Source organism: Ambystoma mexicanum, chromosome 2q, assembly GCF_040938575.1.
Source record: "Ambystoma mexicanum isolate Mex_15411 chromosome 2q, UKY_AmexF1_1, whole genome shotgun sequence".
Classification (NCBI taxonomy): Eukaryota; Metazoa; Chordata; class Amphibia; order Caudata; family Ambystomatidae; genus Ambystoma; species Ambystoma mexicanum.
In genome coordinates this window covers 733153272-733175303 of record NC_090924.1, presented here as the reverse complement: position 1 = coordinate 733175303, position 22032 = coordinate 733153272, and positions in this window count along the sequence as shown.

The following is a 22032-nucleotide window of genomic DNA, read 5'->3' as shown; positions in this document are numbered from 1 at the left end:
GTATGTGCTTGTGTTTAATGCTAGGATGAGGAGCTGACTTTGGGGAGTGGGGAGAGGGTTGGGTGGTAGAGGGGACTTGTGGGGGCAGTAGCAATGTGCTAAAGTGTAATTTTAATGGGAATCCATGATAAAGCAGACGCGATATGTGTTATTAGTGGCTTGACTGGCAGTTTGGTGCATCTAGTCTAGCCATTTCTAACTGTGTCATATGTGTTATTACTTAGCTAGATTGGCATTTTGGGGCAGGGCAGCCATTCTATCCCTTTATTCTTTGGCATGACATTTTTTTTCTGGGCTTCTATGATAACCAAGTATGATATGTGTCATTACTTGGCCAAATTAGTATTTTGATGCAGCCAGTTTGGACATGTTTTCTTATTGAGGCATGGCATTTTGAATGGCAAAGCTAACGATATTGTTTACTGATGTGGGGGTACAGCCATGTATTGGCAAAGCCAGCTTGGACATGTATTCTTACAGTATTATTACTGGCATTATGTACAAAACACACACGAATGCCTTTATATGGGAATACTGGCTTTACGTGCAGCCATCATGGACATGTATTGGCACAGTCAGCGTTAACGTGATTTTAAATAGGCATATTTTGAGGTAAAAGGCATCATAGAAATGTATTTGGGAAATGCATCTATTAGATTTGTATATTGTCTGGATTTGTACCTAATTATTCAAAGAACGTGTGCTGTTTAATGCACCATTTTAACACATTATTCAAAAGTATTTCTCGGGGACAGAGTAATCTACCCCGCCCCCGCTAAACCACTGAACCAATTTAGCTGGAGGTGAATCCTCAAACTTTCTGCACAACTTATAGTTGGGTGGTACGGTAATGGGGCGGCGTATGTAAATACTGCCGCATTTTACCCACACCGCCCTACTTCAAATGAGGCCCATAGGCTTGAAATACATGAGTGCTAAAGTCCTAAAGAGTCGGTCTCAAGCAGTGTCCCTGTAACCTTTCACTTTTTGATCTGCTTGCTGAGGTGATTTTTCCCCGACAGTGTCTGATCTCAGAGATTGTTAGAGCGATAAATACTGTTTGAACTGCTGAGGAACCAAGCTTGAGGTCAAGGAACACCAAGTTTCCTGAGGCGAGTACCCTTGCACAGCTCTCTTGGAAGGTTCCACTGGTTGGGGGCAGCTTTAATCATTTTTATTTTCTTTTTTTCACAACACTATGAAAGGTCCTTCAGGCAGACATTGTTGCCTTGAGAGAGTGATTGTGATAGGGGTATGATCATGTATAGTCATGGCTCTGCCACCCCAGAAGTTCAAAGGCTGCACGGGCCCTGACCCAATATGACTAGTTTGAAAGGATGTCTAGATTCATGGTTGAATACACACCTGAAATTTTGACAAGATAGAAACCCACATAGTTTGAATGTAGCAGCCCTCGCTCAATGGATGGCTGCTAAAATGTTAAAATGAATGAGTGCCTAGTGCTTGGGACTCTCACCATTGCCACATTCCCAATGTAAGTGGTAATTCAGATCTGGTTACTTGGTAAAAGAATTGTGATCATAGGAATACACTGGGATGAACATTAGGCATGAGGGAGCTCTGCTGGATGCGGCCATCTTCCAAATTCCTCCAAACAGCAAAGTACTGTCCTACACCTGCAGGAAATGAAAGCCAAGCATCCAGGGTGAGACTAGGTTGGTACTGACTGTCTATCTTCATGGGTCAACCCGTGTTGCAAGCTTCAACCCATCTGCCCACTGTGAAGACTGGCTGTGATCTAGTAACCATAGTGATGCCTGGCTACCAAGGGGCAAGAGTACTGGCTCCAACGTGCACCACCAGCTGAGAGAACCTATAGACTTACATTGTTTTATTTGTAATTTTATTTTATTAGCAATTGGTTTTTTTTAAAAACCTTTTGCCATTCTTACCCATTTCCAACAATTTGACAATCCTAAAAAAGAAGAAAAGTTCCATTCAAGTAAGACGATCCTGCGGATCCTAATTCTCTGAAGTAAAAGGCAAATTATCAATTAAGGTAAAAACAGCCTTCAGAAAATTGATCAATGCCAAAGTCAGTGATACTCATTCACCTTGTGTCAGTATCATCCACCACTGATCCGGTGTTATTGACGGTTGCTCATTGATGAATTTTCCCAGCATTGTTGTCCTCAATTCAGTAGCTGATTGGCAGTATAACAGTAAATGTTGTAGTGATTCTGTTGGGTCTTCACACTTACACTGTATGTAGGTCGCCTCGTTTTAACTTAATTTTAAGCTAACGGCCATGATTTCCCTTGTGGGGTATAAATTCAGTTGAAAGCGCATGAACTGTAACTGGCGGTATTTGCTGGGACATTTTTTGCAAATATTTGGGAAGCGAGTTTAAGACTTTAGCTTCCTAAAGAGCTTTACCATATATTTTGTAGGCCTATCTTTCATGCTGAGTCTTGATCCAGTCTTGGGTCCACAGCTTGTGTTTGACTCTTGTTGGATTACTAATCAAGGTTTCCTCAGTTGTTTCCAAATCTGCAAGTACTGTCATGCAGATGCGCTTCCATTCAATTAAGATGCCTTCTGTTTTCTCGAATAGGGCTTCTTGTAGTGAACTGAAGCTTGATGGAGGCATAGGTAATGTAATTCCATACTACCATAGCGTACATAGAAGCTAGCCCAACGTCCGTCCTTATTGCTTGGAGTGGAGTTCCTCTGGGTAGGATCAGCACCCTCTTCAAGAATATGCCTTCCAAGGTTGACCACACTTCAGCCGGTAGTGCAAAAAATGTTTCCACTCCGCAGGTGAGAATTGGAACCAACTTGATGCTGTAAAAGGAATTTGCAGGAGAGATTGAAAACCCACAGTATTTATGTAAGATAATCTGCACCTGAGCTGTCAAGTTCTTAACCTTGCTTCGTAAGATTATCTCTCTGGGGGAATCGCTCACACGAACGTTCAGGCACATTCCCAGGTAACAAAGGGAGGATACTTTAATTAACTTCTCTTTGTACAGAAACTAAGAATTCTTGCCCTCCGTTGTTTCTATTTGTGGAATCCATTGACAATATTCTCGATTTCTTGACATTGATCATGAGGCCATGTTCCTGAACATACAATTGGAGCGCTTCAAGCTGTCTTTGCTGGCTGATCAGGGTTTGGTCTATAAGAACTAGGTTGTCTGCGTACAGCAGTCTGTCCAATTTCGGAGGAAAGCTTCTACCTTTCTCTAATGTATTTAGGATGTCTGAAATAAATAGCTGTGCATAATGTAGGGGTGAGAGAGCAACCTTGTTTCAGTCCCTTCTGTGTCTCAATTGAGTAAGAGAGAGAAGTTCACTCCTGTCCAATCTCACTTCAAGAGAGGCGCCTGAATAAAGGTGTCTTTTTTGGCTTCAGTTATGTTTTCTGGGCAGCCCCATCCCTTTAGCTTGGTCCAAACCTTAGCTCCGTAAATTGTGTTGCAAGCCTGAGCTAGGTCGATGAAGTTCTAGATAGATTTTGACGATCCTCTTCTCCAAAACTCTTGCTTTTAAGATGTTAATTAAGTAGATGTTTAGGGCCATCCCCACTCCTTTCAAGAAACCTGCTTGCCTCTTATCAAAGTTCCTGGACTTCATACTCCAGCTTGACAGTTTCTTTAGGATCAGTGCAGCAACGATCATCCCTGCCACATCTAAAAGGGATATTTGCCGGTAGTTTTTTGGTACAGTCCAGTCTCACTTTTTGAATATGGGTACCGCGGTTGAGATTTTCCAGGACCAGGGAACTCTTTTTGACCTTTTTATGTAATCAAACAATTACCACTGTAGGAAAAGAAGAGGACCATATCTCCAGATCTTTTTTGAGCATTACATTGGTCATTCTGTCCGGGCTCGGGGGCCTCGAATTGCTTGCTTTATTGATTAGGCCCAGAATATCGTCTTTATCAGTTTGAAAAGTCCAGGGTTCACATCTGTGTTCTCCATCATTTCCCGATGACAATTCATTAGATGTAAATAGTGTGGAAAAGTGGTCCACCCAAACATTGGCTGGAACAGTGTTCATCAGTAATGCTTCCTGAGAGGCATTTAACAAGTTAATCATCTGCCAGATTTCACCAGTGTTTTCAGACCCAATGTTTTGCAGCATGCTTTCTGAATCTTGCCGCAATTGCCAGTGTCTACGAGATCTCACCCAATTTCAATGGTTTTATATTAACTTTTTGTTCAAAGTCAGCCCCTCCTTTAACTCTATCCTATTAAGAGACTTAAGTCTGGAATTCAGGAGCTTCTTTGTCGCAGATATGTCGATGTGCAAAGAATCTTTCTGGGCCTGATTTCCTGAATTCCAAAAAGGCCAACAGCAACTTAGGGTAGTCAATGACTTGTTCAAACGACATCCCCTGTGTCCGGTTGGATTGGGCCATGAATGTACTGATCAGTTGAGTTATTCTTTCGGGGAAGATGATCAATCTGTTTCTTCCTGGTTCCACTCCCAGCCTCGTTGGGTGGACCTCCAACAGCCTTGTGTACACAGGTAGACAGGTAAGCTTCAGTATGTTATAGTCAGTCATCTTGTGTCTAGGACTTTCAAGGACTTGACTTGAGCATGGATGCTGCGAGATGTGCAAAAATGTCCAAGGTCTTAGCTTCCTGCCCCCTTTTCCATGTTGTTTTTGCGGGTATGTTGAACTTAATATGCCCATTCAACATGTCGATATTTCTTAAAAGCAGGTCCTTTTGCCATGCCAGGGCTCTTTTTTTTCACCAGCGTTACAGATGCATGTGATTATTTTATTAAACTATCAGTTTGATCAAAACAATTGATATTGAGGTCACTGCACAGGATTATTAGAGGGTCAGTTCATGCTTCCATATACTTGTCCAAGATGTCTATTATTGTGGCTGCAAATTCAGCCACCTCTGGAGCTCTCGTGTTCTAGTAGAGGTTAAACACTATTAGTGTGTTAGAACTCAAACTGACATCCATTTCCACCTCCATCCTGAGCACCTGAATATAGGGGCTAGGATTTTCCATTGACAATACCATAAGATTTGCTGCTTGTTTTAATGCTATTAGTAGGCCTGACGTGGGTCTACCTTTCAGGCCTTTTACTGCTGGATTAAGATGGATCGAGTATCCCTCTAAAACTGATGCATTCTCAGACATGTTTCTTGCAAACAAATCATGGTGTACAATTCACAGTTTAGGTCACCCTTTCCAAATAGATGTGTGAATCCTCTTGTGTTTTAGCTTTCAACAATAAAGTTTTCGGGCTCTATGTTCATGCACTGTCATGTTTTGTTGCTGTTAGAAATCAATGCCTCTGCCAACCAGTACCAGTTGTCCTCTTTGGCAGTTGTTGTTAGCTCTTTTTTATGAGACGAACAACAACTACCTTTCTGTGTACCGCCCACTCTGATGGGGAAAGAGATGTCTCTTTTTTTTGGCTCGCCTGTTATGTTGGGTCGGTTTGTTGTTATGCTTCTGAATATGTCCAAACGGTTCTCTCATTTCAGACCTTCTGTCAACGAGTTCCACTGGTACGAACACACATCGTAATTTGTGTCCTTCATTCCCAGCAGCCACTGGTAAAGGACTCTCCATCAGATCAAAACCCCTTGCTAACAAGTGGGGAGCCTCATCCAATAACTGCCTTTTAGCAAAGTTCGATATTAGGTGAATTTGCACCATATCAAGCCTTTCCTCTTCTGGGAAATCAATTATTTTCAGATCTTTAGTTGTTATCAATTTGAATTTGGGAATGTGACATAAAAGTCTTAGAACGTTAGCTCGATTCAGTGTTAGACCATCGTCGATATGCGATATCCGATCCAAAAGTAAGCATGTCCCATCAACACAGACTTCTCTGCGTTTTGTGTGTTTCACTGATTTTGTGCCTTCCTGTTCATTATGTTTGATTAAAACTTCCTTGCTAATTTGGTCACCTTCTTTGTTCGAGAGTTGTGAAGGGAGGGGACCCACACCTCTCTTGTGCTGAATCTTGGGCCCAGTTAGAAGATTCAATGGGTACTAGTGTCCTATTCTTGCTGCTAACGGTTTTGAAGCTGTTTGTGTATTCAGTTTGCCTAGAGAGGTTTTTCAAGTTTTGCTCTCCTCTTTCGGGGCAAAGACATGTGATGGTTCTTGTCAAAAGTCTCTCATCGGTCACCTGAGAGGTTAGACCCCATGATCTTTTTGAATACTGGATCTTAAAGCCCTGTTTATGGGCCTCGTTGGAATCTTCTGAGTTGGTGACGTTGTCCACAGAATCCGGGGGAACCGCAGTACTATAGCTGGCGGGACTTGGGGGTCCCCTATTGCCCTTCAGTTGCAGCCCCTTTCTTTTCTCTTCCAGAGTTCGGAAGGATAGGTCAATGGTTAAAGTCTGTTAACCTTGATTAGGATGTTTGGTACTTAATGTACCTGGGCCCATAAGAGCATGATCAATTGCCTCCTCATGTTGTTCATCTGTTGTGAGGTTGTACACAGACTGCCTCTCGTTCACTGTTTTGTGCTGGGACAGGTCCCGCTTCTCGTTATATACTTCCTCTAAATGCGTGCCCTCTCTATGCTCAGTCTGGAGGTGGTCCTTATCACTACGTGACATACAGCAAGTGGCCTAAACGTCGGTGTTGTCTGACATTGTGTAGACGGATAAATCCAATAGATCGTCTGTGATCTCAAAACTCAAGGTTGATTGAATGTACCTTAAGTCCAAGTGTTGGGTGTTGTTTTGATTTGCTTCTGAACCTTTCTTAGCGAGCTTTGGAGAATCTCCAGTGTCTGATGCAGGGAGACAAGCATTGCTCGGGAGCGTGAGGTTCCTTATGAACGAGCTATAATTATTCGATCTAGGTTTGTGTGCCGTTTTTTGGGTTTTTAGAGTTTTTCTGCACCAGCTCCTTTATGAACGGTTTTCTCACCGTTGGCTTGTTCATCTGGCGAGTAGTCGTTTGCTCAACAGCGAGTCCACCAACTCTGTCACTCATGGTTTCTGTGTTTTTAGTGAATATCCCATATTCTTTACGGGGCTCTGTTGGTACCAGGCCGGTTTCGTCCAATAGACTGCTTGTTAGGACACAAGTGATGACCACGTCTTGGTCCTGCTCCCGCTGCCTGGTTTCTCCTCGTGCTTCCACTCTTTCATTGTCGATTATGTCCCCCCTCTATGTCAGCCTCAACATCAACCATGGCCTTCCAAATGATTGTTTCCTGCCCCCCACCCGAGATGTTTAACTTCCTGTTTGCCTCGGGTTTCGAGTTGGGAGGCGTGTGCCTCGACAAACTAGAATGATTGTAGGTCTTTACTGTGTTCTCAGTTGTTTGATGTTCCAAGGTAGATAATGATCTTTGGAGTCTCCTTTTATTTTTTACCTCGATGATGGGACTTAAGATGCTGTGCAGTATGTTTGTGATCTGCACTGCATTCCTATCCCAATTGTTCTGTGTGGCCCCCAAACAGAAGTCCCTTTTACATGTTGGAAAGGGGCCTACCTGTCATTACCAATGGACAAGCAGGCGGCGTGGCTAAGACGGCATGTAGAACAGACGTGCTGTTCAAGAGCTCTCCTGTAAGATCCCGTGAAAAGCGATCCTGTGCAAGGCAAAACGCTGAGAAAAGAGCGATTACGGACCCCTAAGTGCTCAGCTGCAAGAACAGAACACTTGTTGCCAGTTCCGATAAGAAACGTAGCAGAGACCTTCAGTAGAAGGGCCCGCCATGGACGCAGAGTGCAGCCCTCAAAATGGCACTGACCCGCTCTGTCTGACTGCGGAAAGAAGAGGCAAATGACAGCTGATAGCCGGTACCTCGACAGACCTGTGAATCTGCCTGCTAGTGGTCTGCAGAAGCCCAGGTGCAGCCTGACGTGCTACAAAAGGCGGTAAGCTCTCGCTAGCGCTGCCGTAGCCATTACAGAATCTGAGTAGTGTGTGAGAGAACTCTACGTGATAGAGATACACTGGCAGCAGCTGAAGCCGCAGCACTATCCCTGGCTCTCCCGCCTGACATTTTCCACATAAACTTTATATGCAGGGACGGATGCCCAGGCTGTGCCGCACACCCTCCGGCACAACCATTACTGACCCTCCAAATTGCCCACAACGACACCCAGTGTCCCTGGATAGAAATGGCTTAGACAGCCAATCGGCTCGCGAGCAGCTCCAAGCTCTATTGAAACATCGAAGGCCACCGGATAAAAGACATAGGCCCTCATTACAACTCTGGCGGAAGCCGTGCCGGAGTTGCAGGTTTTCCCGCACCCTTGAATGGGCAAGAACTGGGTCATGCCGAGTTCGGCAGACCAGGTAATTGCCCATTTTTGGGTGCTGGAATCAAGGGCCTCCCCATCCCCATTCTGCGGGGAAAATGGGGATGGGGACGTTGGATGCACCGGCACCCTTCAGAAGGGTGCCGGTGCATCCGACGTGCTCTGCTCGCGGGTGCCGTTACACCCGCCAGGAAAAACTTAACGGGTGAAACGGTTGCCACGAGCAGAGTCCGTAGTATGGCAGTCCGGGAAGTACGGTACCGGCATGCTGGACTGCCCCAGGGCAGGACAAAGACTGATATGTTTGTGATATTTCTTCTCTGTGAAAGATAGTGAGCTAAAGACTCTGGGTAAGGCTCTTGTAACCAGGACTCATGTCTGGCAGAGAGTCTCCCAGGACCCCCTTGTTATCTGCATATTTCAAGTAACTTTGAGTCTCACCCTAAGTTAGTAGGGGAATCCAGACAGCGACCCCTTGCTCACTATTCTTAGAGAGGCATAGCTACACCCTACTGATGAGGTTCAACCAGACCGAAACATGTGTCTGGGGTTGCTGTTGGTACTCTTGTTCAGAGGAGAATTGCCTAGCATTTCGGTGCTGGACTGCCCCAGGGCAGGACAAAGACTGATATGTTTGTGATATTTCTTCTCTGTGAAAGATAGTGAGCTAAAGACTCTGGGTAAGGCTCTTGTAACCAGGACTCATGTCTGGCAGAGAGTCTCCCAGGACCCCCCTTGTTATCTGCATATTTCAAGTAACTTTGGGTCTCACCCTAAGATACTAGGGGAATCCAGACGTGGACCCCTTGCTCACTATTCTTAGAGAGGCATAGCTACACCCTACTGATGAGGTTCAACCAGACTGAAACATGTGTCTGGGGTTGCTGTTGGTACTCTTGTTCAAAGGAGAATTGCCAAGCATTTTGGTGCTGGACTGCCCCAGGGCAGGACAAAGACTGATATGTTTGTGATATTTCTTCTCTGTGAAATATAGTGAGCTAAAGACTCTGGGTAAGGCTATTGTAACCAGGACTCATGTCTGGCAGAGAGTCTCCCAGGACCCCCCTTGTTATCTGCATATTTCAAGTAACTTTGGGTCTCACCCTAAGTTACTAGGGGAATCCAGACGTGGACCCCTTGCTCACTATTCTTAGAGAGGCATAGCTACACCCTACTGATGAGGCTCAACCAGACCGAAACATGTGTCTGGGGTTGCTGTTGGTACTCTTGTTCAGAGGAGAATTGGCTAGCATTTCGGTGCTGGACTGCCCCAGGGCAGGACAAAGACTGATATGTTAGTGATATTTCTTCTCTGTGAAAGATAGTGAGCTAAAGACTCTGGGTAAGGCTCTTGTAACCAGGACTCATGTCTGGCAGAGAGTCTCCCAGGACCCCCCTTGTTATCTGCATATTTCAAGTAACTTTGGGTCTCACCCTAAGTTACTAGGGGAATCCAGACGTGGACCCCTTGCTCACTATTCTTAGAGAGGCATAGCTACACCCTACTGATGAGGTTCAACCAGACCGAAACATGTGTCTGGGGTTGCTGTTGGTACTCTTGTTCAGTGGAGAATTGCCTAGCATTTCGGTGCTGGACTGCCCCAGGGCAGGACAAAGACTGATATGTTTGTGATATTTCTTCTCTGTGAAAGATAGTGAGCTAAAGACTCTAGGTAAGGCTCTTGTAACCAGGACTCATGTCTGGCAGAGAGTCTCCCAGGACCCCCCTTGTTATATGCTCGTAATTAGGGCCATAGAAGCGCACGTACAACGAGGCTAACATCTGACACGGATCGAAAGACCTTCCATAAACGCTGCAAACAACAGTAGCTAACGGTAAGGGGGGGAGAAAAAAAAGCTTTGTTGCACTGCAGTACACCGAGGCCCAGCAGCCCAGATAAGTGGAGACCAATAAAGAAAAACAAAAAGGGGCGAAAATGCACAGATAAGCAGTGGAAAAGGAGAGAGATGCCAATTAAATGATTAGATTGCTACACACTATAAACTATGAATAGACCCTGAGCTCTACCCCGCACCTGATATGATACAAGTTATCATAAACCCGGAAGAAGTGGGGATCCAACAGATACCGGGGTCAAGAGCGAGGCTCAGGAAGGGAGGAAACAACAACACAGATGAAACATCCCCCCGAATCAGCCCACAAAAGCACCGGATACCTTGGAATAACACCTATCAGATAAGACATTTGAAACCAAGACAAAGCAAAGAAATCCAAGACCCAACACCGAGGTAACCAATATTCCTCATCCCGCCAAGATCTCAGTCATACTGCCGCTGTAAGACAGAACCACAGACCCAACGGAAGCTTGAACATAACTGAGTACAAGTCTACCCTGCACCCCCACGACAGATACGACTAACACAATAGAGATAACCAAAGGCCACTCCAGAACCAGAGTGGGCACACAAAATCACAAATGTCAGAAGGAAGGAGAAAGACAGTGGCACAATCCAAACAACCAACAATGGATACCTACACGAAGAAAAATGAACCTAGGTCAGACCCCACACAACAATTGGATCAACAAGAGAGTAACGCTCCTGATGCTCAATGGGCAGCAGAAGAAAACAAGATATTAGAAGCAATAGCAGCCATGCGTACCTCTATGCAAACAAACATAGGGGAGATAAAATGTGGTGTGAACCTCCTACGCCAAGACGTGCGCAACCTCGCTAGCAGAGTGGGAGAAATGGAACAAAAACTAGAAGATACGACATCCACAACCAAACCAAAGAACTCAGACAGACAGTCCAGGAATTGATGGCCAAGCTCAAGATGCTGCAAGAGAGAGCAGAAGATGCAGAAGGAAGGGCACGCAGAAGCAATATTAGGATACTAGGATTACCGGAAGGCTCTGAAGGAAGGGATCCCACAGAGTACGTTGAAAACCTGCTCCTCCAAGACATAGGGGCAGGCGCCCTATCACAAGGGTTCACAGGGGAGAGGGCCCATCCCGCCCTCACAAGAAAGCCTCTCCCGGATGCCCTCCGAGGCCAATTATTGCTAAAATAAATCCTTAATTATCGCCACAAAGAAAGGATTCTAGCTTTCTCCAGAACTGTGGGTAGAACCCAGAGGGACTCAGCAACACTGGCAATATATCCAGACTACACAATTCAAGTCCAAAGGAGATGAGCGCAGTTTGTACCCACCAAATAAAGACTCTGACAGCAAGGAATTAAATACATGCTCCTCTAGCCTGCGAAAAAGAAAATAATCCACAAAGGATAATCGCTGTTCTTCGAAACACCAGAAGCAATAAATCATTGGATGGACGAACAGAAGTTGGGCGAAATCCCAGAGGAACAACTGGACATGATCCGCAGCAACAAATTAAGCAAGCAGCCGTGGCACGCACAACCCAAAACACTGCCAGCACAACGCAGATGAAGAAATGTAAACAGGAACTCAGCACTCTAACACAACCAAGCTCCAACTAAGGAAGTGTTTCAAACTACCCCTCAAACCCAGCTAGGGTGTCACACCCCTTACCTAAACCCACAATAGACTTGGAGTACCTCGGAGTACTCCACCACCGACTCCCCGAAAGCCATCGGGAAGATGGTGGTGACGCCTCTATGGAACCACACTGGTGGGCACCAAGTTCAATTTTATGTTACAGTTCACTTATTCAGGTCACAAACAACGACACCCTGCAGACAGAGTGGTCAACCCAGAAGCAAGTTGCAAGAAATCCAAAGGTCACAAAAGCAAGAGAAGCCCAAGAGCGAGGTTGTGAGACGACCGCACGGGCACCAGAGCCATGAAAAAGAATATAGCACCACAACCAGTGGCGGTCAGAAGATAATGGAGAAATACCGGGACAAGTGCATGTACCTACAGGGAGGAACCGCGAGGAGAAGTACCCAACAACAGGGACATACAACAGAGAACACACTCCAGATGGCGGACACCTTGAAAATTGTCACTTGGAATTTATGTGGTCTGAATAGCTACGTCAAGAGGTTGAGAGTTATGTCATACTTACGCAGAAAAGCCATCCAGATAGCTCTTTTACAGGAAACCCACCTGATGCCAGACAAACAAGCACACATACTGAGCAAATGGAGAGGCAAAGGGTATGGCTCTGCATACTCTAACTACGCAAGGGGTTCGCCCCTGGAGTACCACATCAGAAGCTACACACGTTTTCTGACACAATAGGGAGAGTGATTCTATAGTATGGGTACATAGACAGAAAAGAGTTCTGCATTATTAACACGTATGTGCCTAACCAGTTCTATCGCTCACTATATCCCACCCTGTCTCTGTATAGAGGCGCCCACTGGATATGGGGAGGAGATTTCAATTGCATATTAGACCAAGCCCTAGATAGGTCAGTATGCTCACAACGGCCTCTCCTCCCAACCCCCCCCGTCCAAAGCACTGATAACTGTAGCACGAGAACTAGAACTTCAATAAATATGGAGATGGCTGCATCGGACCAAGCGGGAATACTCATTCCATTCAAGCGTGCATAAAAAATATACACGAATAGACTAGGTCTTCACAGGGAAGGAACATCTAGGAAGCATTGTTGAAGCCACGTATGAAGGCAGGACCCTGTTGGATCATTCACCCATGATAGTAGAGTGGGCCCTGATGGACTGCCTGACACCAATCCACACATAGAAGCTACGAGCGGAATCACTGCGAGACAACGGTTTCAAGGAAGGCCTGAGGCTTCGGACCAAACAGTTTTTGGGGCACAACCTGGGAAGCGTAGACAGCATGCAAACACTGTGGGAGACATACAAGGTGGTCATAAGGAGAGAGGCTATAGCCAAAGCAGGAGGAATCCAGAAAGACCTAGAAAACCAGATATCTACCTCTGAGGCTGAGATCAAGGAAATGGAAAAGATAAACTTGCCTGAAGAAGCCAAGGAAAGTGCCCTAATGACTAAGACAAAAATGCATGGAACGGTGGGGAAAAATTGGGCAACTTCAATTTCGCAAGATACAGCGAAAAAATATACGGGCATGGTGACAAGCTGGGCAGACACTTAGCCTGGTTGATTCAGGGCCAGGACACTAGAGAAGAAGCAGTAGAAATAGTGGATGAATGCAGACATGTATGGTGATCACAAACGGATATTAACCACCCTTTCAGAGACTTCTATGGTAAGCTGTATGACGAAATCCAAAAACACTGAAATAAATGACACACACATTAATGACAGAGTAACGGGAAACACTAGATGGCCCCCTCACATTGGAAGAAATACAAGGAATCATCAACTCGCCCCAGGCAGCGACCGACTCCTGTCGGAATTCTATGAATAATATATAGACCTACTAGCCCCACAACTCCTACAAGTTCTACAAGTCCTACAAGAAGCAAACGAAACGAGGGTCCTTCCAGACATGATGGAACAAGCCCTCATAATTCAATTCCTGAAACCAGACAAAGGCAAGACACTGTGTGAATCTTATGAACCAATTGCGCTGATGAATCAGGACACCAAGATACTCACAGCAATTCTAGCAGAAGGGCTCAAAAGGGTGATAACTACATAGGTCCATCGAGACCAGACAGGATACGTCACAGGCAGGGCATTGACAGCAAACCTAAGGAGACTCCAAGCAGTCAAAGATAGGTCACGTGTTATCCCGGTGGGCTGCGCAGTAGCGGCACTAGATGCCATCAAGGCATTCGACTCTGTGTGGTGGGAATGGTTGTTCGCCACCCTAGAACACTTCGGGATAGGGCAAGGATCTCTCAGATGGATTTGCATCCTCTAGGTCAGACGATTAGCAAGGGTACAAACAGGAAAGCACATTGTTGACCCATTCCCGATCCGCAGAGGTACCAAACAGGGCTACCCTCTCTCGCCCCTATTGTATATTTTAGCACTGGAGCCTCTGGTGATTTACATGAGAAACTCATTCATGGACCCAGGACTGCAAATAGATGGGACCACTCACATCATTTCCTCTACACAGACGATATATTGTTATACATGAAGAGCCCAGAAGACAATCTAGACACATACTTACAAGTGAGGGACAACTTTGCACAACTTTCAGGAATATACATTAACAAAAGCAAATCCTGCCTGTTTCCCCTAGCGGGATGGGCAGGCAAACTGGAAGATCAACTTCGCTGTCTCGATCTTCAATGGAAACCACATACATTTCGTTACCTAGGCATAAACATATGCCACGACATGGAAGGCACCCATAATGCCAACACATTCAGAGCAAAGAGAGGCCTGGAAGCATCTGTGTAATTCTGGGAAGAACTCCCTCTATCAGTGACGGGACGAATATCACTGATAAAAAGGGTAGCCCTCCCCAGACTACTCTATCACTTTATAAATGTACCCTATCCTATTCCAAAGTCATTCTTCCAAGACCTAAACTCACTTCTAACTAGCTTCATATGTGGCAGAGGCCGGAAGAACACCCTGGAAGTAGTATGCAGAGACTACACAGAAGGCAGAGTGCACCTCCCAGACTTTGAACTATACTATTTCCCGGGACAACTACAACACGTAGCAGGTTGGCTGGCCGATACAGAAACAATAGAACACACCCTGCCGAGCGCCACTCTGTTCCTCTATCTCCTCAAGGAAGTGCTGTGGCTCCAGAAAAACCTAATAACACATCCACCGATGCTCCTACAGCTGGGCCTACAAATATGGGGCAGAACAAAGAGAATTCTGAAGGCAGATGAACCATACTCCCCTCAAATACCACTGGCGTCTATAAACGGATCTAGCAGGGAACATATTAAACAGAGCAGAAACTGCTGGGGGATCAAAGTACTAATCACAATATGAGACCTCTCCCCCGATGGGACGTTACTAGAATTTCAAGTCCTGACCGGATCCCATGACCTGCACCATGGCCAGTACATAACCTATGCAAGACTCGAAAAACCCCTAAAGACCGGATGGAAATCCACGATGATCACGCATTCCGAAGAGCCAGTGCTAAGAGTGCTATATGATGTGACCGAAGGAGGACATATGGTATCAAGGATATAACAAACCCTCCTAGAAGCAATACCGAAAGACACCACCAAAGAGAAACAGACGTGGGAAACAGAAATAGGTACAGAAATTACAGATAAAGAATGGGCTAAAGCAAAATTATACCCCAAGAAAGTGTCAAGGAACGCTAGATTCAAACAACTGCAGTTCTACATACTACATAGAGCGTTTGACACCAAAAAAGATATCACGCTTTCCGGGAGCAGGCATACAAAGCTGTCTAAAGGGCAGCGAAGAGAACGCAGACGTAGGTCATATGTTCTGGCTCTGCCCACCAATCCGAACTCTTTGGCATATGATAGAACAACGACTGCAAACACATGGTATAACAGGATAAAACTGGACCATCAAAGGTTGCCTTATTAGTCTATACAAATACCCAAATAAAAACAGAGCAATGAAGAGGATGATAGATCTAACATGCACACTAGCCAAATTGTGAATCGCAATGCAATGGAAATCCAAAGATTAACCAAGTGCAGCCACATGGTGGAAAGATCTGAAGAGATGGTCTACAGCAGAAACATCAGTGTGGTATGAAGAATTAGGAAGAGGAGGGAACGAAAGCTCAAAAGATATTATGACATGGAACACATTGATACTAGAACTATTCATCTCACCAGATGACAAACCAAACTGAATCATATCCTGGGATAGTGACATGAGCATAAGACACCCGTTAATGGTGGAATACCCACGGATCTCAGACATATACCCACCATAAAGACATTTTGAACTAGGAACTTGCAACAGCAAAATAATTTGACCCTTGTGACACAGTTACTGTTTGAAGTTGGGGTTATGGAGGGGGGAATGGAATTGTAAATTTACTTGTTCAAAATGTCATGCAAAGCTTACTGAAGCTCCATTTGTAAAACCCAACAAAAACTTTTTTTTAAACCAATGGACAAGCAGCATTTTAATTTACAAAACAAAGAGGAATCAAACATCTCCGTCACATGGAAAGCAGGATTTTTACACATTGAAAATAAAAACTGCCTGCACAGGTGTGTGCAAATAAAAACGGTTTAAAAAGTAAAAGTGAAAAAGATATCAGTACTCACAGAACAATGTCAGGAAAACAAAAATAATGTGCGGGTTCACCGAAAGCAATGTATATTATGTTTCACCTACAAAACTCCAGTGAAATTTGGAAAAGTCGCTTTGTCTTCATGGAAAATGTCAGCCCCAGGCAGACCTTTTTTGCTGGCTGTCGGCAAAAACTTCACAAGGAAATCTCACACTCCCAGCGTGGATGTCACATCTACCATATAATGACCAACCACAATAATATGTCCTACTAAAGGTGTCAAAATTCAGTGTTCTCCAGACCTGCTGGCTCTGAAAGCATTGACTTCAAGAAAAGTTACTCCTTGGCTGGAGCATGACTAATATGTGTGATCCACTTCAAAGAGCAAGCTTCCAACACAAAAGAGACTGATAAAGATACAGGCTGACTCAGTGAAAACAAATGGCCAGAAGGCAGGAGCAACACCATTTGTCCCACATTTACAGTTCATTCAAAAGGACTATTATCATTTAGGCCTTTTTCTCAGCAACCATAAGGCAGATTGATTTCCTTTTTGTACAATTTTTATGTCATTTCTAGGTGATTTTGGGGATATAAAATCCATCTTCCTGTGACTCTGGGAATTGTAATGGCCCGTTGAGTTGAACTAGGTTTCTGGCTGATCTGAACATGTTCCAAATGTGAGAGTTGGTGAGTGAGTGGAAAATGAAATTAGGGATATGCTTAATAACTTACATATTTATAACTGTTGTGCTTATTATGGAAATGGAAGTAAGGTGCCACATGGCAGTGCTAGATGATACAGGTTTGGTGGTCAGCTTATCTAATTCCCCATGATTGGCTGAAACAGAAAATCTGTTTAGTTTGGCAGTTGCTAGTAAATTTATGAAGTTGTGAGACGTAAATATGTCTTTGACTGAGGAACTTTTTAGTGTACCTCTGCGCCCTAATTTGTTTGTAATTCAAAACAGGTGTCGCATGGGTGTGGAAAAGTAAACAGAGACATAGAGTTCCTCTACTCTATGTGAAGATAAGGAAAATCTTCTTCTACACAGACTCACTGCGCCAGAGAAAGGACTTTTTAGTTCATTAACCATTCATCAAAGCTCAAGTTGTGTGTTCTTAGATTCTTTAATATTGGCCCTTTGTGATTACACGTGTTTCGGCACATTCATGTGCCTTTTTCAAATCAGAGCATGTCTTAACGTGACAACATACTTATTTTATTTTTGTTTTTCTTTTCTTTTCTATGATGGTGTCTTTGTTTATTTAAAAAAAACCCTAACGATCCAACCCGATCCCCCATCCCGCATCTCTGTGTGTTTTTACTCTATTACATGTTTCTTTTTTTGTTCATTATTTGTTCACAAAACTCTGTATCCTAATGTCATATAGCAATTTGTTTTAAAATATCTTTGTATTTGCATTGTTCCTATGTTACACTGTGAACATCTATGTTACTTTTTGCATAACATTTCTGGTAACATGCATTTAATGTTACACTTTAATCATATTCATCTATCTTCACAATATGTCAATCCGTTACGCCATGCCCTGATTTGAAAAAGGCACATGAACGTGCTGAAACACGTGTAATCACAAAGGGCCAAGATTAAAGAACACATAACTTGAGCTTTGACGAATGGTTAATGAGTTAAAAAGTCCTCAACTGAGTTTTCTGTGGCGCATTGAGTCTGTGTGGAAGAAGAATTCAGTGATACATAACAATTTTTTTGCCAAAAATTTGAAAGGAGAACAAAGGGTGATTACAAATGGGAATTGCCATATGTTGCTCCAGACCCCTAAGCCAATCCTGACTTGGAAGCTGGGTTTGGGAGAAGAGAGAAGGGTGACTGTCTAATCCTAATGGCAGGAATTATATCAGGGAACTGCCTCAAGATTGTAAAATTGGTGGTGTCATCCCTGCTATATAAGGAGGGCTGCACTAGAGAGGGTAAATAAAAAGGACAGACAGAAAAAGGAGGGGAACAGACAGACAGGAGACAGACCATCAGGAAGGCTGCTGAAACTTACCATCTGACAGCTGTAAGGAGAAACCAGAGGAGATTGCTGAGAGTGCATCTGGGTGGATCTAGGAAGGCCTCAAAGCTGAGAGCGGGAGGCCATCTTTGAGAGTGGAGTGACCAGACCCCTGCCCTATCTTTCCAGACTGTCCTGGGATGCAGCTGGCTTTCCTGAACCTTAAACAGAGTCTTGCTATGTAAGTAGAACTGAGCCCTGGGAAACCAAAAGGTGGGGGAGTCTGCTTCCCTTGAATCCTTTCCCTTCATAGTGGGCCTATGGTTTGGGGGGCAAAACTGTTCAGAACCTTAGCCTATTTAACCAGAAACATTAATTTAATTAATTACCCATTTGGCAGAACACTGTTAAAATTCTAAATTAACAAAGCTCAATTCCCACTGTGTGCTGAAAACTATAGCCTATAATTCAATTGGGTAATCCTTGTTGTCCAGCTAACCCAGACTTCTTTAAGGAAGAGGGTCGTCTTTGTTCTTAAATCAGTCCAACATTTTTATCCAGCCTCCCCAACACAGGCCTTTCAGTATGGGGGGTCTGAAATCCAAATCTGAAATCCAAAATTCCTCAAATCATTCAAATTTTTCTGTCCGACTTCCCAACATAGACCAAAGTAAGGGAGGTTTGAAACGCAAACCGCTAAATCACCCTGTGTTTCTTTTAAACCAAAAGTATCAGCAAAATCATAATTGCCATATGTATTTGACCCAATATTGAAATCCTACAGCTAGCCTTTTAAGCAGGCAGGAAAATCAAAATTGCACGACCTCACATCATAACTGCCTTTGTTATTGATCAGTGTAATTTTTCCGAGCAGTAACATTTTGAGAAAGTGAAGAATTGTGATTGTGTTCTTTTCAACTCACTTTTGTCATTCATTTATGCTGAGAGAAGTTGATTGTGGTGTGCCATGGATGAAATGGTGTTTGACATTTCTGTGCTAATTTCTGTCACTTTTATTTAAATAAATGCCAATATATTTCCCGTACACCGGCCTGGTTCTTGGCCGATTGTTAGCTCTGGGGATAGGGCTAAAGAAAAGAATCTGTTAAATAGCGTGTTGTGTAACCACTTGAGTGGGGAGGAAAGGAACTCCCAAGTTGAGGGTGGCTTCTCAATGAACTGTTACAAACTGGGGGCTCGGGCTCTGATTTGGCTTCCTATTCCTGAACCATGAAAAGTACATTGTGACAGTCTATTTATTTTGATGCAATTACATTAAGGTGGAGGGACAGTCATCTTCGTTTTATTAAAGTGCCACTAGGAATTAACCACTGCAATCCAGGGAGGTGTATAGGTAAAACACTAAAAGTGTGTAAAAATGTATTTGAGTGAGGAAATCAAGCGGGAATAGGTTGATTTTGCACCTACATAAAGAACGTTTTATTGAAGTACAAAAAGTCAATTGTGCAAATGACTACTATACAAATTGGGGAAGCCAGGAAGCATCTCCTAACTAAATTATTTCTCAAAGGAAAATGGGTTGAGGGCGATGCAGGAAACTAGCAAACCAAAATTGTGCGGGAGGTTAACTCAGTAAGCAATATTTGGCTTGAAGCCGTAATATTGCAAAAAGCACTTGAAGCATTTTATATGACCACAACTGCTTGTGATGAACAGATAAAAATGGCTAAGCTAACTACTCAGTTGTATTTTCATATCACAGGCCCAGGATCTTGCTCAACAACAAAAAGCTGAATTTAAAACACTGGAGCAAGAGAGTGCAGAGCGTGAAACACTGTTATTTTCACTGAATAATTCACAAAAAGAGTGTGTAGAAAATATGAGCGCATTGCAGCACAAGCTAAATGACCAGTATGCTCATAATAGAGACTCTTTGAAGGACATCAGTGCATTCCAATCAGAAATAAAATAATTGAAAACTGAAAATAGTCAATTAATTATTAAAGGGGTTGATTCCCAAAATTACTTTGATCCTATCCATCAGCAGGTAAGTACTCTGAAACAGAGGAAGCAGCTGGCTCAGGAAAAAGACCTCTTGAATCGGGATAACAGCATCATATTACAGAGGATAAATCAGTTGGAAATGGAGGTAGAAAAGGAACAATCAGGGTCCCAGGAACTGACCAGAATTAGAGAATAAAGGAATGAGCTTGTAGAGCGAATAAGGCAAATAGAAGCTGAACTATTAGAGGCAGCAACATGTAGGGATGAACAAGACAAAGAGATTAGTCTCCTGAAGGAAAAGCGCCTTGAATATGCATGCAGCATACAAAGCTCAAGGAGGGAAAATGAATCACTTCAGCAGGAGGTACAGCAAACAAAGTATCGGTTGGTAGCTCAGAGCAGGGTACATGAGATTAATCAGACTTTAGTGTCAGAATTAAAAAGCCAGCTCCCTGACTACCAACAGCAAATAGAGACACAGGTGTGAGAGCCTCACCAAGGAAATCGAAAATTATAAACAGAACCTGAGGCACCCTGAACAGTCAGGATATGGGACAAGGCCCAATGATCAAGGTGAGGTGCCCTTCCCAACAGGGGCCTCATGCTAGTCATTTACAACCCCCTGTGCACAAATGGGAACCGACCTCACGAATGCCACCTATCAAGAATAGGGTTACATGAGGCAGTTAGACTTACCCACGCCTGGCCGAACTGATCAAGAAGGCCAGTCCCTGTCTTATATTGGTGAGTATTAATTTCTTCCACATAGAAGGGAAAGTGGCCAGACCAGTGTGTCCTGGGAAGTAAGAAATAATACAATAAGCACTTCAGACCATGAAAACTCTCATGAGGAGAAAGTCAGTGAGTTAGATTGGCTAAAGATGCAACCACAAAGAGATCACCTTTCCCGCTTCGCTGAAGGAGAAAAGCCAGACCCTCAGCCTAGGAAGGGCATTCTAAAAACCTCTGTGTATTCAGGTGAAGGGGCAGAATTCCCCAGACTCCCTGGTAGGAGGGATGAGGAAAATGGGTTCTATCCTCGGCCTGAAAGGAATTCCAGGGTGAGTGACCCTGAGAGTTCACTTTGGTCCAGGTGAGAGGAGTCCATACCCAGTTCTGGGAGATATTCCCAGTCTCATAGAGATAGGGAGCACCTATAAGACAGGGAAGGGAGTACCAGTTGTAGTTCTGAGTCAGATGGTGAATGGACTCTGGTGCAGAAGAAGGAAAATACAGGTAAACAAAGAAAGGGTTTTGTCAAAGTCCCAAGAAGACAAATCAAGGCCATAAAGAGCGGTATGGGAGTACCTGGAACTTTATGAGCAGATGATGCCATCATTCCAATTCAGGAATGATGTGAATTGTGTAGCATTGGCTAAATGGACGTTCTCACCTGAGTACTCCAGTTTCTTTGAGGGACTGGAGGACCAGGATCATCATAAATGGTCCACTTATAAGGCAGCCATACTGAAACATTTTTCCACCCATAGGAACCCACAAGAGGCCCGTAAGGCTGCATATAAATTGAAGTGTGGGGAAGATCAGGCACCTAGGGAGTTTGTGAAGGAGTTAAAGCCATAATTTTCTCACACTTCCTGGCAGGTGAACACAGAAAGTAGGGAGTTCATAACTACATATTTTTATGCTCTCCCAAATACATAATGGGCCTCATGACGCGGTAGGCGGTAAGGGATTACCGGCACCGGTAAGGGCACCAGTGCCGGTAATCCCTTACCGCCCTACTACGAGGTCCCTTAGCGGGTCCATTCCCTAACGCCTGGTTTTACCAGGCGGTATGCAAGGGACCC